The sequence below is a fragment of the Rhinopithecus bieti genome, unplaced genomic scaffold (assembly GCF_001698545.2).
Source record: "Rhinopithecus bieti isolate Rb0 unplaced genomic scaffold, ASM169854v2 scaffold_28090, whole genome shotgun sequence".
Taxonomy (NCBI): domain Eukaryota; kingdom Metazoa; phylum Chordata; class Mammalia; order Primates; family Cercopithecidae; genus Rhinopithecus; species Rhinopithecus bieti.
Window position 1 is genome coordinate 313,300 of NW_016812870.1, and position 5,537 is coordinate 318,836.

General features: G+C 40.4%; 1 pseudogene across 1 annotated transcript; it reads right to left on the reverse strand.

The window, feature by feature from the left end:
- Positions 1–823: 823 nt before the first annotated feature.
- Positions 824–2,871, reverse strand: LOC108512011 (histone-binding protein RBBP4 pseudogene; annotated as a pseudogene). Its single transcript, XR_001880461.1, has one exon. The product of XR_001880461.1 is annotated as a histone-binding protein RBBP4 pseudogene (transcript).
- Between the last annotated feature and the right edge of the window lie 2,666 nt (positions 2,872–5,537).

Genomic DNA, 5,537 nt, shown 5'->3' on the forward strand with positions numbered 1-5,537 from the left:
TTCTGAGGCATTTCCTTGTTTGGTAGAGTCCTCCACTCTTCTCATACCCAAAAGAAAGAACAACTATTGAATGGGTTGCTTACGACCATTCTTTTTCACAACCGAACTATCTCCAAATTCTACTGATTCTGCTTCAACATGATTTCCCCTTCTCCTCCTTCATTGCCACCACCCCTGTACTCTGTGTGTATTTCCCTGATGCTTCCTAACTCTCCTTGCTAATTCCAACATAATTTTTCTGATCCATTACCACCCACTGCTGGCACTATCATTCCAAAACACAGGAATGATTTTGCTTTTCTGCATTTAAAAGCCTTTGATTTTTTTCATTTCTTCAAAATCAAATTGAGTAGAGTACTTTGCACACTAGGCAAAACTATTCTTAACTTTCCTCTATCTGTGGACCTTCATCTCTTGCCACTTCTCCCCATGTGTCCTTCTCTCTCATCACCTGAAGTTACTCCCAGTTTCCTAAAACATACTGCTTTTGTTCATGTTGTTCCTGCTTCCTGATGCCCTGTGGCTATTTACAGAAACCCCACATCTCTATATGGAGTTACTCTACATTCTACAAGACCCTCTGTAACAGGATGTTTTCCCCGGAGGCATTCACAGATGTGCCCTGCACTGTCTTTATTCTGTGTTAGCATCTTTCTATTAATCCTTTTTTTAATGTAGAAAAGCAATTTATTCCATTTTAAGCACTTACACAGTTAGTCATGGAGAGTAACAGGCCTGCTGGTGAAACAGGTCACCCAAAATGGAGATGGCATCAAACTAGTGATCAACGGCTAACTCCTAAAAAAAGGCAACCCTTATCAAGGATTAACTTAATTTTTAAAACAAATACAAGTTATTGATTCACTCTTCTCAACTTGACAGTCTGCCTGTGGTGTAACTGTCAGGTAAAAACTTACATCTTTACAACTTGGTGGTCCCAAGTTAAAAACAACAACAACAAAAAACACACCATTTCACACACAGGAAAGAAACAACATGAAAACAGCTCAAGAAATACACTAATGAGCAAAAATATATGAATATATGGGGAAAGAGGAACATGTAGTTTTGACTTAACTGAGGAAACCAAGAGGAAACTGGTCTACGTATAATAATGTGCATCCTGGAAAGTCAGGTGTCAAGATTTTCGAGTAGGAATCTATATGACTTGAATCTCCCCTATTTCCTGAATAAAAGTGATATCTTTCAGTATTTATACTTCATGACTCAGACACCTACCTCATTTGGCTCTATTCCTTACTCACTCTAGCCTTTACTTAAAAGAGTATGAAAAACTTGGGGATATACAGCATAAGAAGAAAAATAATCACACATAATATTCCCCCTTCTGTAGCTACTTTAGACCTGGGTTACTAGAAAATTCCTGAAGAAAATTTCAACGTTAAGTCTGTGGCTTTGCTGAATCAAGCCCCCCCATTAATATTTAGAAAACACCCACTGTTTGGGCTAATAGCATTATTGGTGGTACCTATTATATAGAGGGATAGCTGAACAAAGTCTGTCTCAAAACCAGTGTTAAATCACTCTCAGGGTTGAGAAGAAAAAAGGGGAGTCTAAAATCACAAGAAGTAAAGACTTATCTAGGACCCTTGTCCTTCTGGATCCACGCTTCCTTCAGGGTCTTCATCATTATAAATGTTCTATGCCATTTGCCACACTTGCATGATATTGTCTTCTGATACAGAACAAATCACCCAAGGTTCATTGGGATTCCAGGAGAAATCAGATATCTTGGCAATGTGACCACCATGAATAAACAACAACTCTGGTGGCCCGTCTTCTGCATCTTCTGGGGATTGTTCATCTCCAATTTTACTTAAATCCCATTCAGTCTGCGATCAGTACCACTGGAAGCCAAAATAATCTCATTGTGAGGTGACCACTGAACCTGGAATATTTCATCCTTACGTGACTCAAAGGAATGCAACTTAAGTATCAGATTTCTCAGATCCCACAAGGCAACAGTCTTGTCAGCTGATCCTGTGGCAAGAATGAACTCACTATAAGGATTGAAAGAAAGGCAGTTCACTTCAGCAGTGTGAGCGTCAACTGAGTGACTTGGTTTGGAAGTATTGTTTGAACGAATATCCCAAATCATAAGTTTCTGATCATCAGCAACTGACCCAAACAGAGACTCACGGAGCAGATGCCAGGAAACATCTTCTACTACTGCTGTATGCCCTGTAAAGTGTTCGCATCCAACACTTTTCCCTCCTTTGGAACAGCACTGATGTCCCACAGGCAGATGGTGTGGTCATCTGAAGCACTAAGTAAATGCCCACTGAGATTTGGGTTCCAAGAAAGCCCATAGCCTTCCTTTTGATGTCCACGGAGACGCAAGTCTGGGTTGCACTCTCCAGAAGGATCTGGTTTAGAAGGATGTTTTGTATAGTTGAAGACAAGAACATCACTGGAAGGAGTCTTTGTTGCGATGATACAAGGGTTCTGGGGCATATAATGGGCCCTGTTTACTTCTCCTTCATGGTTGATCTTGATTTCTATTTCAATTTTTCCACTAACTGAACCAAAACCTCCAAATTCTCCTTTCTCACTGTCGTAGTGTGACGCATCAAACTGAGCATCATCATCAGGGAGTTGCACACTGGCTATAACAAGACGGTTTTGTTCATCTGATGTGTGTGTCCCCAGGACAAGTAGATGAATGCTGAAATCTTTCCCTTCTGGTCTGGTTACATTTGGAAGCCACTGGGTAGTTAGGCTGGGCCACTCCAGAGCATGGGTCATCACCAAATCATAAAGAAAAGGGGTGTTCTTTTTCCATATTTTGTATTCCTCGTTGATCACTCATTCTTCCACTGCGTCATCGAACGCTGCTTCCTTGTAGGCCATGGCGGGCAGACGAGCTGGGGGAATCCTGGGGATGAGCATTGCAGGAGGGACAGGGAGGCAGTAGGCACTTGCTCTGCACGTGTGGCCTCTATTCCTTTCTATTAATCTTAAATGTAATGTGTTCTAAACATGAACATATGTTAGTGCAACATAAACTGATTTGTTTAATCAAATTCCAGATTCCTTTAACTAGGTGAACAGGAATGATAATGGGCCAAGGGATTTCCAAAGAACACTTGATGGACAAATATTTATTTGGCCAGTCTGTTATTTTATTAAGGATTTACCATATGCCAAGCATTGTGGGGAGCAGGTAAGGAATAAAGAGTTGAACAAGACAGTTTCCTCATGAAATTTACATTCTGAAGGGAAGGGTGGTGGGGCAGAAAGAAATTTTAAAATAACCATCTAATATTAGCGAGAGATAGGAAAAAAAAAAGGATAAAACATTGTAACAGGAAGAGTGACAGAGCATTCAGGAAAGGCCTCTGGAGTGGTAACATATGGGCACAGACCTAAACCAAGTGAGAGTCTCATCAGGCATGTGAAGTCCCAGGGAAGTTTAAGTGCAAAGGCCGTGTGGCAGGAATGAGTGCACTGTGTTCATGGACCAATTAGCAGGCCTGTCCAGCTGGAGCAAAGTAAGTGAGAGGAGAGTGGTGGAAGAGAAGGCTAGAAGTGAAGGACAGAGGGTACATCTGGAAGGCCCAGGTACAGGGTGACGGTTGAATTGAATGCGCTGGGGTTGTTCCCCACCTTTCTTCGTGAAGCAGAGTCTTGGAGTCATAAAGACCAAGATCCCAAATTGAGAAGAGGGGACTGGAGCGATTAGTGACTTCATTCTGTCTGCTTCAGACCTGTGACTTTCTAGGCCTTCCCAAAGACAAGATCTAGAACATCCATAACAACTCCTAAGAAGAAAACTCACCAGTGTTTTGTCTGTTTTTTGCCTCAGAGGTCCACAAACCCACCAAGTTCCAGACATTACGAGTATCTACCATTGGAATGAGGGGTAGGGGAAGACAAAGAAGGCTGTACTGAGCTTCCCATGTGACCACAGCTTGTCAATGCCTAAGCTTCTGCTTTTGGAGCCTACAATTACGTTTGCAAATGTTATAATGCAGGAATCACCTAGGAACTTTGTTTAAACTGTAGATTTCCATGTTCCCCAACAGTCACAAATATGCAACATTCACAAATACAGAATCCACAAATAATAAGTATCACCTGTACATAAATGGTGAAGGAAGGGACCAATTTCCATTCTTACCATTTGTTGCTGCAAAGAGAGACCCCCTCAAAGGTGCTGTGACTATATAGAAAAGTTGCCAATGGCAGCTGTTTACTTAGTAATGATAGAATTTACTTCCTACATATTTAACGTTGTTATTATTCTATTCTATTACTCTCCTACATAAGTCAAACACTCTTGGAATAAAAATTGTCTTCTGAAAGTGGCCTCATTCAAGACTTTTCACCCATAATTATTCAAATACTTACTTTCTATTTCTTCCCCAAGTTACATGAAACTCAATCTTTTCAGATCACAGCGGCTCAGAGAGGTGTTTAGAGGGCTCCTCTAATGGGACCCAGTGCTGAGGTTAAATAAAAATGGGCCATGACAGAAGTTTCCCTGACATGCAAGGCTCTGTTTTGTTACAGTTGCCTTCCTCTTGTCATCTGCATCTGCTGAGTGGCCAACCCCAGTGACAGACAAGAAGTAAATGTGAGATTTCACAGATTTGCTCTTGAACAACTGATCTTGCATAACAAGACTGCAGCAAGCTGTCAGATCCTTATGTCCCTAGTCTCTGGACCTTTGCACCTTCTCCTGTGCTGCATCCCTGCTGACCTATTATCCTAAAAGAATAAAATGCTAACTTGCTGTCTGACTTAGTATTTTCCATGAGATCCCACAATTTGTAAGACAGGAACTTGGTGTCTCGAATTCATTTCATTTCCTAACTTGTTAAATGGGGACTGGTGAGTCAAATGGGAAATACTGCAGGCTTTTAGGCTTACAGTGTTAGAAATACCAGTAACACCCATCCACAAGTACCACAATGCACACAAAATGACAAAAGGATAAAGAAAGAAATGACGGCAGAACATTCATCATGAAAACAGTGGCTATCCTTGTTTCCCATGTGAGCTCCAGCAATTTAAAAATCTAAAATATGTGAAGCAGTTAACCCATGACCAGTAAGACCTCATGTGTTTATCCAATGAGAAAATGTCCTTTGGGCATTTTTCTGCAGCTTTGCTTATTTGTCTTTGTTTACATATAACAATGAAGCTGTCTTGGAATTCATCCCAGTCCGTGACAGAATTTCATGAAATGTTTAGGCAATGATTTGTTTTCAAAAGCAGTCTAGTTATCCAAGAATAATAAAGAAATTAACAGTCATAATTTCAAGTGTTGATCTTTCCATAAACCTAATATTTTAAATGCTCACTGTTCTAGCAATTCCTTTTTTCTTTACCAGAACATTTCCCTGTTTCTTATATCAGACAAAGTTCACTTGCCAGAATAAAACCCAATGAGGACACCTTTATTTACAAGATGTTTTATAAAAACAGAAAAAATAAAATAAGACATTAGTAGTTCAGTTTATCTGACTATATTTTTTGGCCCCTGCCTACACACATAAGCATCCAAGAAAGCA